We start from the raw sequence: 13,291 nt of genomic DNA on the forward strand, positions 1-13,291 counted from the left end.
GTAACAATACATTACTAATTCAAAGGGCAAAACTTTCAAATACTAAATAAATACCCAAGCAAACCAAAGGTGCATATTTACACATGCTGACCAACATTCTTGTGAACTTTCAAGCCTACATGTCAAATGCTTTTATAGATATGCATGAACAAGTTGAAATTGCAAATTTATACAATGTCAAGGGAATTAACTAAACAAAACTGGGAAAATCCACATGCCAAACCCCAGGTGCACAACTTCACAGTGATGTTAATCATTATTCCTTTTAAGTTGGTTGATTCAGACTCAAGCACTCAAAATTCAATTACACTTCATAATGGAACGGTTCGTACTAAATCATAAGAAATTTCTCCTCACATTCCGCATACGAGTAAATCCACAATAAAACCCTCTGGTGCACAACGGCACATGCCAACTAACATTTCTGTAAAGTTTCATGACTTTAGATCACATAATTTTTGAGTTGCATAAGGCCAAGTTGTAAAAAGCAAATTTTACTTATTCAAGAGCAATAACTCTAACTCAAAAAACAAATCCACAAGCGAAAGCCCCATGTGCACAACTGAACATGAACCGTAGTAATAAAATCTGACAAGCATTCCTGTAAAGTTTTATGACTGTAGGTCAAATAATTTTTGAGCTACGATCGACACAATTTGAAAAAAGTCAATATTAATAACTCTACAAATACTAATTTAATCCATTAAAAAGTACACAGGTGCACAACTACGCATGATGATTAACATTCTTGTAAAGTTTCATGACTCTAGGTCAAATAATTTTTGAGCTACGTGCGACACAACATGAAAATGGACGGACGGAAGGAAGGACGGACAAGCGTCAATCTAAATGCTCCCAATTAAAGTATGGACACAAAAAAAGACGTTAAAAGATATTTGGCCGAAGGACACTTGCGTTCATTTTAATGAATTATATCGTAGTTTTGTCTGGGGCTGCGTCCTGTGAACGTTGCCTTTGCCTTGTTGATATTTATTCTTGTCTTTTAACATGAAGCAATTTTCACAAAAGATATCAGGTTTCATTTATGCTTGTATCTCTAAGTTGATATGTTTTCTTGAATTGTTTCTTATAACGTAGTGTTTTCCACTTTGAAATGTGGATATGTGATTATTCAAAAAAAATTCTATAAAAATATTATTTGTAGTTTAAACTATGTTTACGTATCCCAATGAGATTTATTCATAATTCCATACAGTTTTCAAAATATTGCAGTGGATAGTAAAAGGAATAAAACTCGCTTCTACTCATTTAATAATTATAATGTGTAAATAAATAAAAATGATTTTTTATTGAAATATAATTAAATAATCAACATGTAGCAATGTTTCAAAATAGGCAGGAGGTTAACATATTCTCGATTTTTGGGCACAAAAGAAAATGCGGACGGACACTTTGATCCGTTATCTACATCATTTTAACATTTTCTTTGTGAAAAATACTTTTACTAAAATTCACCTAACTTTTGTTCATGGTTAACGGATTATATTAAAGGTTACCACACTTTGAACCTAACAGCCTCCGTAACAACTTTGCAAATCCGAAATGTTCGCAACTTCAACTATGCTTTTTAATATTGTTTAAATACAAATAGTAAAATCATACAATAATTTGGATGAAATAAACAATTATATAAAGCGAGCACAATAATAAAACGCTGGGCAGCAATTCAAAGTGCGGCGTCCGATGGGATTTTTTCATTCTCATGGGTTAAAACCACAATTTTCTAAAAGAGGGGAAAACTATTCGTAGGAGGAAATTTATTTTATTTATTTATTTATTCCGTTAATGTAACACATTCGTGTTTAACTTAACTTTTAAGTTTGATATATATATAGATTAGATTTACCATGATTTTATTATCTCATGAAAGGTGCTTTCTTAGAGCAAACTGTCTTTATACCTTTATACACGAATTTTTATTACATGTTTTTTGCGTACTTTGTTTAGTTCGGTCGACCAAAAAAAGCTATTAATCTTTTCTTTTGGATGTTAAACGCTTTTGTATTACAGTTTTGTTTTGTCCGCCGAAAAAATGTCTGATGCAGGATTTCCTGTACAGGATTTTTTATCATTTTTTTTTTGTTTGGTCGACCAAATAAAATTTTCAAATTTTATATTTTCATTTGTTCAGGGACCAAAAATCTTTTTTGTTCCTAGATAAGATATAACATATGATTGTTTTTTTATCTCATGAAATGTGCTTTTGTATATTAGTTTTGTTCAACAATTTCAAACCGTCTTGTACAGTAATTATCATGGAATATGATAAAATTTGTTTAAACTTGTATAAGACATAAAGTGATTAAGTCTGTCAAACTATACAGGTTAAGTCAGAAGTGTAATTTATACTAAATTACCAACCAAATATGTTTTAATCGTGCTTTATAAGCGGACGGATCGGAGGCATGTCTTGTTTGTGTTTAATGAAACAGCTTCTAAACGGAAACATTAAACTGTATTAAGTGAGGAATGGTTTGGAATGTTGTTTTAAGAAACTGAAAAAAAAATATTATCTTTACAAAAAAATAATAGAAAATGGATATTATATTTCAACGCAGTAATATTATGCAGAAAGGTCACACGGGATAGTTAAACTAACGTAGGGTTAGAACAAGCATTGCTTATAAGAAAGAAGTAAATCACAAAGAAAGACTGGAACAGAATTGAAAAGTCCGATTGTGTGTTGAAATGTTATCTGACATAATCTCTACAATATCCATGTGCTATAGCGTGACATTACTTTATCATTTAATCTTGATTATGTAGTCAAGTTTATTTCCATGAAAAATATGTTTTATTCATCAGGACTTGCGATACCGAATAATGATTAAGTTATTGACAAAACAATCTAACACAAATGTCAATTTCACATGTCTAGTGATAAATTTATATACAATCGAACTTCGTTCGCTCGAACTCGGAGGGCCTATGCCAATTTGTTTGAGAGATCGATAGTTCGAGCCAACCGAGGTTCTAAAGGTTTCCAGATGACATTGGTCAAATGATAAGTGTGTCAATATAAGCAATGCTTGTTCTAACCCTACGTTAGTTTGTTAGTACATCTGTTTGTTAAATACGTCATATTAAGAATTATTATCGTATTGAAAACAGTGTTAACGGTACGCTGTGTTAATCTCAATTCATGCATATTGTAAATAGTTGAGTTCGATTGGGTTTCATTGGGCTATCATTATACAAACTGTTAACAGTGTTCAATATAATTATTATATACATATGTTTATTATGGGATGGATTTTATTTTAAACAATGAATTAATAAAATCTTTAAAAAGCATTTTACAGCAATATCTATAGTCATTTAATAAAAAAAGTACACGTACAAGTATCATTCTGTAAATAGACTACACTGTTACAATTCACGTTGCATAAACCACGGTTGTAATTAAAGCCGTCCGGGTAATCGTCATTTATTTATTGACTTTAACGCATTTCAGGAGTTCTTGTCTTTCAATTGTTATTAAAGACAGCAAATATACAATTTTATCATAACAAACAAATCGGTTACAACCCCTTTTATTTTTGTATCAATTAGCCTTAATTATCTTTGTCAACATGTGTCGCCCACTGTCAATTATTTAGAACATGTCGACCCGCAACTGTTGTTGTCTGTTTGTGTTCGACAGAAAAGGTGTGATTTACACTATATTTCTGTCGAAGGAACAAGAGATCAGGTTCGAGATTTCGAGCGATGGGTGTTCGAGCGATCCGGGGTAGAAATAATATTTTACATAGAAATTTTGCCGGGACTGGGCGATGAGTTCGAGCGAAGGGAGGTATTCGAGCGATCCGAATTCAAGCGAACGAAGTGTAACTGTACATGATTTTTTTGTATTATTGAACGTGATGACAGTTTGAATCCGTTAAGACATTTTTTTCACCTGTTTATAGCATTTTTACACACATTTACCTTTTCTATGGCACTTTATTTCTAGATTAAACATAACATTCAAAAAAGTTTAAGAAAGCGACTTGGTTCGATCTTTTATTTAAAAAAAAAATCTGGATTCAATCAGATATCTGCATTAAATTGTAATAATATGTAATTATGAACTCTTATATTGAGTTATTGTCCTATTTAGAAATCCTATCTTATAATTTCGAATTTAAACAAGAATTTAAGCGGCAAATAAAATGGCCAATCAAATTAATATGAGCAAATTCGATGAAAGACTACCAAAGAACGCTACAGACGAAGTTTGGTGATCACCCATCAATTAGTTCAGTAGAAGGGTATGTTTGAAATTTTCCAATTTTTAGCTCTAGAGGCCCTTAAAAGAAGACAATTAAATTGATATGAGCAAATTTGATAACAGACTACCTAAGCAGCCTGTGAGACAATTTAAGTGTGACTATTTCAAGAATGCTAAAGACCAAATTTAAAGTTAATTTGCCAGCCAGTTTCAGCCCATTTTATACTAATAGGTCGACCTGAACTTTCAATTCTGGTGAGCTGATAAAAATGTATGACGATGAAAAATTATATGTGAATACAGGTATATCAACAATAAATGTCCTTTGCCGTAAATTATATGTTAAATACAACACGATAAGGGATATCTGAACACCTCTTCAGTTAACTGAATAAATGGTGTTAAACAATACTGCACTAGAAGACATTTAATTCGTTTGTTTCATGTTGAAAATACGATAAAAGTTAAAAATTACAGATCAGTTTTATAAAATATTATAAAATATTATAAAATTGACAAATTATGGCGTCCATGTATGTTGTTAATAAAAAAAAAATTAAGCGAATATATTTTAAAAATGAATATTTACCTCTTGAAAACTTGAATAAAGAATGTTTGAACGATATATTTAGAAATTCTACTCACCCCAAGCGGCTGGAAATACAAAAAAGCTAAATAGTATAATTAATTAATTAACGTTGAATTTTATCTTTATACATATCTGTTTTAACATCAAAGGTAAGGTAAAAGGTAAGTAAACTTATAAATGATAAAATGTATGAAATGTTAAACATGAATCAAGTAATAATGAAATGTATAAAATCACTAATTTTCATGACCATCATGACTAAATTATGCTAAATAAACACCGTCTTAAATGAAATGCCGTAATTTTAATTGTTTGTATATACATGTAGTTAAACATCAAAGGATGTATTACAATATACAATTTACATATGCTTTGACCAAATCTGTTGGACTTGATATGTTTTATACGCAGAATATACCCCAAACTTGATTGATATTTTATGCCCTCCACTTTAGTGGGGGGGGGGGCATTTAGGTTAACCCTTGTCCTTCCGTCCAAACGAACATCCAATGGTCTATGAGCTTCATTCCGTCCATAATTTTAGTTCAAATAAGGAAAAAATCCCATAAACCGACCGGTTTATGTGGAATTTTTTACTGGTTTATGGGGCAAAGTGCCACATAAAGATCAAAGGAAAAGCACATAAACCCAAAATGTTGGCACTTCCGTCCATTCGTCCGTCCTTCCATCCGTCCGTTCTCTTTTGTGTCGCACGTAACTAAAAAAGGATTTGACCTATAATCATGAAACTTCACAGTAATGTTAATCAGCATGCGTAGTTGTGCACCTGATTATTTGAATTTTTCAGCTTGTGTCGCATGTAACTCAAAAATGATTTTATCTAGAGTCATTAAACTTTACAGGAATGTTATTCAGCATGTGTAGTTGTGCACCTGGGTATTTTCGTGTGGATTTATTTAGTATTTTTTAGAGTTACTGCCTTTGACTTAGTAAAAAATTGTAATTTTCAACTTGTGTCGCATGTAATTCAAAAAGAATTTGACCTCAAGTCATGAAACCTTACGGGAATGTTGCTCAGCATGTGTGGTTGTCCATGGGGTTTCGCTTGTTGATTTAATCTGTTTTAATAGACTTAGTAAAAATTTGCAATTTTCAACTTGTGTCGCATGTAGCTCAAAAAGTATTTAACCTGGGGTCATGAAACTTAACAGGGATGTTTATCAGCTCGGAAGTTGTGCACCTTGGGTTTCGCGTGTGGATTTATCCAGTATTTTAGAGTTATTGCGCTTGACTTAGTAAAAACCGTTTCATTATGTTGTGTTATTTGTTCCTTGAGTGCTTGAGTTAGAATCAACCAACTTTACAGTAATCATGATCAACATCACTGTGAAGCTTTGCACCTGGGACTTTGCGTGTGGATTTTTTCAGTTTTGATAGAGTTATTGCCCTTGACTTACAGTTTTATAGAGTTTCAATTTTAACATGTTCATGCATAGCCCAAAAAGTATTTGAATTGTAGGCCTGATAGTTTACAAGAATGTTGGTCAGCATGTGTACTTATGCACCTCTAAGTTTGCTTGTTGATTTATTCAGTATTTGTAAAGTTCTTGCCCTTTATTTAGTAAAAGATTTTTAGTTTTCAACTTGTGGCATATGTAGTCCAAAAAATATTACCTAGAGTCATAAGATTGACAGAACAGTGGCGTGGGGCACCCGTGTCCTATGGACACATTTCTAGTTCTCACTGTGCCGGCTATGCCTCGTCAGATATTTTAAATAAGAAAACAGCAGTGAAGTGAAATACTCAGGCTATTCATCTTAAAATACGGATATATTTTCTGAAAAAAATTTTATCGTCATTTTTGACTTTCCATAGAAATAATCGATACCTTTTTGAGTTTTTCATTACTGATGACAATTAATATGTTGTAAATAACACATGGGTTTGTGAGTAACAACAAAAATAGCATCCCAAGGAAAACACTGTTACCCGAGGCGATAGCGTATTTTTACGAGGGTGGTATTTTAATGTTACTCACAAACTTATGTGCAATTATTTAATTACCCCGAGATCTGAAATTGTCAACCAAAATCTAACTGTAACAAAATTTCGTTTTCTGTAGCAAATAGACCACATGGCCAGATTTTTTACTAAATAAAAGTACTGTTACCTATGTAACAGTACAAATTTCCTAGTCGTATGGTACACTTGCATTAACAGTATGAATAACTTCCAGTGGCATCCGGGAAATTAGCTTTACACAAAAAGTAAGGGGTAATAATAATTTGTATGATAAAAGTTGATATAAGTATTATTTGATTGATGATAACAATATATAAGTTTTGTATTTAATTTATATATTTGGTGATAGCTGAAAAAGGGAGATAACATAATAAAGTTGATTCTTTAGTATAAGATTATTAATTGTAATACTGTTGATACATTAAAGGCACGTTATGCCTAAGATGCGTGTGACATGGAAAAATTGCGATTAATGTGTAATAATTTGTCATATAAGTAGCAGAATTTAAACAAATTATTATATTGACTTCCATACAAACTACTTTAACACTATAACTGATCTTAATGTCAAAAGGCAACAGATGAAAATGATAGTTCAGGTAAATGGCCAATAAGTAATAAGTAACATTTTGGATACTATAAAAGTTCGCCAAAATTTAAAAAGCGTTTAAGAAACGTACATGAAGACATTCCAGAGGCATATTGGGGGGCTTTATTATCAATTTAGATTATCAATGATAGATGAATTGCATGTAAACGAATGTTTTGTTTGATTATAGCTTATACATTTGAATTATATGATTGATGACATTCGATATATGATTTTATGTGATTCGTGATACTAATTACATAAGACACATGTAAGACATTTAGTATAGAAAAACTGTCATTATATTTCGGTATATTTAAAACGAAGTTTCATAAATGTTTCACAAAATTCATGTGTGATAAACAATCCTAAGACTTAATCTACTTTTATCTATCTTTATGTAACACACAATTACAAACAAATAACGTTTGTTTCAGTGTAGAAATGTTTTTTAAGGTTACTTACATTATACATCTGATTCGATCTCCCACTCGCCAAGAATCTCCAAAATTCCAACAGCCTACCCTTCCATTTGTATGAACGCTTAAAAAAGAATATATCATAAGCAAACAAAAGCATTAAAACACTTTTGTTTTTCTTAATGCTGAATTTGTTAAGTTCGATATTTTTTTTCATAATAAAGCATGAAAATCGATGAAAAATATGTTAATATCCTACATGCCAAATTACCTCGTTGTTTACCGGCATGTGTAATGTAAATCAAGATATATTACATGTAAGTTTTGCCCTTAATTATGTTGAAAACAATTATTTGCAAAATGTTTCTTTCATTTCAAAATTAAGTATTGATCATCCATTTCCTATTCCTCTGTTCACATAATCGTCAATTGTAATAATTATGTGGAAAAAGAGTTTTAAAACATCAAAAATTATTACTCTGTACAGTACTTAATTCCTTGGGCTTAATTTTCTGCGGAAAAGGATACGCAGAAATTTAAAACCCCTTATTTTAACAAAAATCGCAGAATATTAAGCCCGAAGAAATTAGTACTTATAAGGTATATAACCGAAATGGCACTGTTGTCAACGGACGGTGCCCAATTTTCGTAAATGAATTGTCATTATCATTTTTTAGCAAAGAGGTACTGAACCTTTTCGGTAAATAGAGCTAAACAGATTAGAAAACTTGTATAATCGAAAGTAACCTAACAAAGATTAAAACATTATTATCATGATTCTATAAATGTTAATTTTGGCATCTGATATGAAATCGCTGAGTATTAAGTATAGTTTATTCAATGCAAATAATTTTGGTATACAAGTGTATGTCTTGATAGTAAAAATTAGGGCTGGGAACGAATGAGGAATTTCATGTTCGAATATTCGTGTTCCATATTCGAATATATTCGAATATTCGTTTTTACAACATTTGTTCCAATATTTCTCTTTGACGTACACGTATCCGAAATTGATTGCGTCGAATGCTATACTTCTTTAATATGCTTGGAATAATCGACGATTAAAAATACCTTTATTTCTACGTAAAAGTTTTTTATTTTATATATTGTAAATCGACAAATATGTTTACTTTTGAAATAAATTCATAATTTGATTGCCTTTGGTTCAGTTAATCCGACTCCTGATCATTTGTCTTATTAACGGGAGGTAACTCACGCGATTTAATTGACAGTTATATGACTCATCGTAGCCTATTATCCCCAATAACACATAATTTATATTGAAACTTAACTTGTATTAAATATATTTTTATTTATTTATAATTTTAGATAAGGTTTAAAATATTCTGCAGATAAATTTAGCTATACGCAGTAAATATCACACGGAGTCTAGTTCTACGGAATAAATATATTCTGGCGGAATATAGACAGTTACCATGCTTTCATAAAGCACTGATTAATGCGTGTCGATTTTTTCGTCAGACAATTATTGATTATTCGGAAATATAATAGCACAGAAAACAATAAATAAGATTATTAAAATCGGAAAGAATTACATTATAAACTGTTAAACAGGTAACTTGCAAACTGTGAAACGGGTGCCATTTTGATCAACTAGATCCAAAAGTGTTCACAGTTAATTGGTAATAATCGTTGACACGCGTCACACAAACGTGTGAACACCTGGTTAAGTAAAGGTCAATGGTTTAATTTACGATCTCAATTGAAATTTGAAAGAAATAACAAAAACACTTTTCTTTTTTTTCGAATATTCGTATTCGTTTTTCAATGTTCGAATATTCGGAAGTGTTTTGAATATTCGAATATAATTCCCGGCCCTAGTACAAATATATTAATTAATTGCTTGGAAGCAGGATATGTGAAACATTTTAAAAGAAATCAATACTTGAACATGTTTTCGGGTGGCAATTCTTTTGCTAGCCACTCTTTATTCTATAGCTTTGAACCACCAAATAAATAACATTCAAACAGGTGAAATATAGTTTATTGTTGAATTACGTCATTTTCTATGTGCATTCAATATGAAAACGGCACACGAAATGAAACAAATATATTTTTGTTTATTTGTGTATACATAATTGAAATACAATCATACACGAGTACTATTATGCAATTTTTTGTCGGATTTACTGTAGTTTAGTTACTCTTAAAGACATTTATTGGATTGCAGCCTTAATTTTACCTTGTTAGCTTATTAAACACTCATGGCTGGAGACAATGTAAGTATTACAATTGATTTGGAAGCATCTGACGTACATATACGATTTGAGAAATAATATATTTCTCTGATATTCTATTCCGTTTAATGACTAAAATATCTAAAAAGTCACGTAATCCTGAATCTAAACAATAAAATAATAAACACATACAAGCCTTCTGAATGGTATCCATAAACACCATCTTCTAATCCTAGAGGGTTATAAGTATCATATCTCTGTACCACACCAATAGCTAGAAAATTATAATATTGTGTTATTTTATTGTAAAAAATAAAACAAATATCCAATTGATAAGGATGAACAACAAAACATTCAGTAAGAAATCGTAAATGGTTTACGTTTACTATTTGACACATAAACGTAACTATGAACAATTGTGTATGAACAATGAGCCATGGTATTCAATGTAAAATAATCATATTAATAATCTGATATTCATCAAAAGATAAAAAAATAAAGTAAGCATACTGTTATTCTTCATGATTTGCTTGTCATGTATTGCTGACAGATTATAAATGAATTTTCGGCAAGTATTTATCAATGAAAATAAAAAAACTTTCATATATTCACGTGATTCATATAGATACATATTTCAGGTAAAGTTACGTTGGTTCATGACAATGCGACCACATGGATTTACTGGACTATACTATATCATGTATTTATGATGCACAAAATAATATGTATATGTAAACTTTTACCTATATCCCTGAATTTACCAAGGCTTACAATCTCAATTTCAAAATTGTCATGCAATTCAATGGTATTTTTGTCAATAAACTTGCCTATGTTGCATTTTTCTCTTTCATCATGACTGAATAAACAACAATTTTACTCGTTTATTTAAGCAAGTTATAATTTTCCTTTAATTGAAAAAATGTCAGTTCACTTATGAAACATTTTTATTCATTTTAAGGTAGTGTTCTGTAACAAGGTCCAATAAATTAGCTGTTGTATGTTACCTGATAAATTCTCCGTCAATGATGAGGTTTTTGCAAACAAGCTGCCTGTCCATCAACGGCTGAAATTTAAACAACATTAGACATTATTATTGATTATTGCATTCCAGTATTTTTTTAATTACATTTTGATTTCGTGATGATTTGATTCGTCGTTTGTGTAAATTACAGATAATAGTTACAACCCCCTTAGATAATTTAGGATACTCACTTCATACATTGACAAATATCGATCCTGTATCACCGATGTTGCTCTGTTTGCTTTAACTGTTTCTGTAATACAAACAACCAGCCTGGGCAGATGCTGAACTTTTTTTTTCACTTTAGAATAAAAACAAACTTAACAGTTACACTAGGTTTTGATTTCTGGATAATTTGATCCGTTGTGTAAATAACAGATGAGATGAAAATTACAACACACTCAAATAATGTAGGATACTCACGTGACGCATTGACAAATATTCAGCCGTTAACGCCGTAATCGCCGATTTTCCTCTGTAAATTTCTTTTAGCTGATTTATGATCAAAGAAATGGTTAACTTTCATATGCTTGTTTTTTTAAGTTTTCGATATAAGCTAGAAATGCCTTCGTAACAATGACAGTATAATTTCTTATAAATAAGAAAAAAAGTCATTTTGTAAACCAAAGAATGATATTAAAAGCATAGTGATATTGATGCATCTTCAAAGTATGGTAACTTCAATTTTACAGTGTTTTATATGCATAGGTGCCTCGATTACTTGTTTTTGTTTAATTTTCACTTTATGAATATGCAAATGTAAATATGCAATATTGTCAGTATTATCTAAAAAAAGGGTTATTGTCATTGTTGGGCTCGTTAATTTGAACAGAATGTATAGCTCCGTTAGTTATTACGTAAAAATACTTACGAAAAAATAAACCGTTTACTAGAAAATGTAATCTGAGATCTAAAGTATATGAAATGTTTAGTGGGAGGAAGCGTGGTTGTTAAACAGAACCAGAAGTTGCAAATCTCAGCAAATTACTTAATAGAGAAAGTTAACGAATTTGTTTTTTTTTTGTTTGTTTGTTGGTTTTTGTTGTTTTTTGTTGTTGTTGTTTTTTATTATTTCATTTTACATGTAGCACTACCCTTTATATTTTATGTCGTAATGGCATAAACTGTGCTACACATTTTATTATAGAAAATCCTTTGCATTCTTTTTAGAATGGCAAGAACTGCCATCAAATTTTATTTTAGTCATGCTTAAACATTTGAGTGTCATCATAAAATACTATGATAGACATAGTTACCGTCATCCATTCCATTTTGGCTAGGAGACTTTGTGTTGACATCTATTACGTGATCTGTGTTGCTCATGGCGCTCTCTAAGATAGTTTGTGCCCCATCGTCCAGTTTCTCAATGTCCTTCTTCAATAACTCGTTACTGTCTTTACTATCATTAAACTGTCTTTTATCGGGTTTAGGGAAAAATGAATTAAAAAACACGTTCATTTTTCAATAATTGTATTGTGTAATGATCTGAAAAAAGATATGTATCCATTCCAGTTAAATTCGGGTTATCTTAATATAACAAATATAAACATTTAGTATCTTTTAAACAAATATTAATTTTACAATTTCCTTAAAACAAGTTACAGTAGTAAATGTTTGATAAAGTCCGTTTTTTTTCTATCATTGGGCTTGCTATGAACAAAGAATTTAAAGAAAGTTAAAGCAGAAGGAAGATCATGGCAAGTAGTCCTTCATCTGACATATCAAAAAATATTTTGAAGAGATGATTTAAAACATTTTGACTTGACATGAACCAGTTATTAGGTACAATTTTACAACATACCCATTTTTACAACTTTAATACATGACAAAATATGCTTTATTGACTTTAAACATAAAGGCAACATTCCTGAATGATGTGATATTATGTTCAAAGGGCTTGCATGACACTTACTAAGTTTCAAATAGCAGGTTATACATAATTACGATTCAGATAGAGTAACTAAATATGTATTGCGTATGAATCCTTATGTAATGGCGCAGAATAACTGTCTTTAGCTTTAAGCGGGTTTCATGCATTTTTATGCATATATGAAATTTTTATGCACGAATAGTCCAAATATTTCTTTTTAAGGTTATGTGACCAATTTAATATGGCTTTGTCGTTATATATGTTTTGATATTTAAGTTCTATGATTATTATGTGATAATCGAACGAGGAAACATTTTCAATCAGGGAAAAACACATCTGTATATTTTTAAAACGTCGATATCTGACATTGAATAAACTTACAATATTTGG

The 13,291-nt window shown here is 30.6% G+C and overlaps 1 long non-coding RNA gene across 1 annotated transcript; it reads right to left on the bottom strand.

The window, feature by feature from the left end:
• Nucleotides 1-10,798: 10,798 nt before the first annotated feature.
• Nucleotides 10,799-11,398, bottom strand: LOC132728408 (uncharacterized). Its single transcript, XR_009625482.1, has 3 exons — nt 11,223-11,398; nt 11,015-11,073; nt 10,799-10,866 (listed from the first exon to the last, which is right to left on the bottom strand). It is a non-coding gene; the product is annotated as an uncharacterized LOC132728408 (long non-coding RNA).
• Nucleotides 11,399-13,291: the final 1,893 nt, after the last annotated feature.

Source organism: Ruditapes philippinarum, unplaced genomic scaffold, assembly GCF_026571515.1.
Source record: "Ruditapes philippinarum isolate M1 unplaced genomic scaffold, ASM2657151v2 ctg1501_1_1_1_1, whole genome shotgun sequence".
Lineage (NCBI taxonomy): Eukaryota > Metazoa > Mollusca > Bivalvia > Venerida > Veneridae > Ruditapes > Ruditapes philippinarum.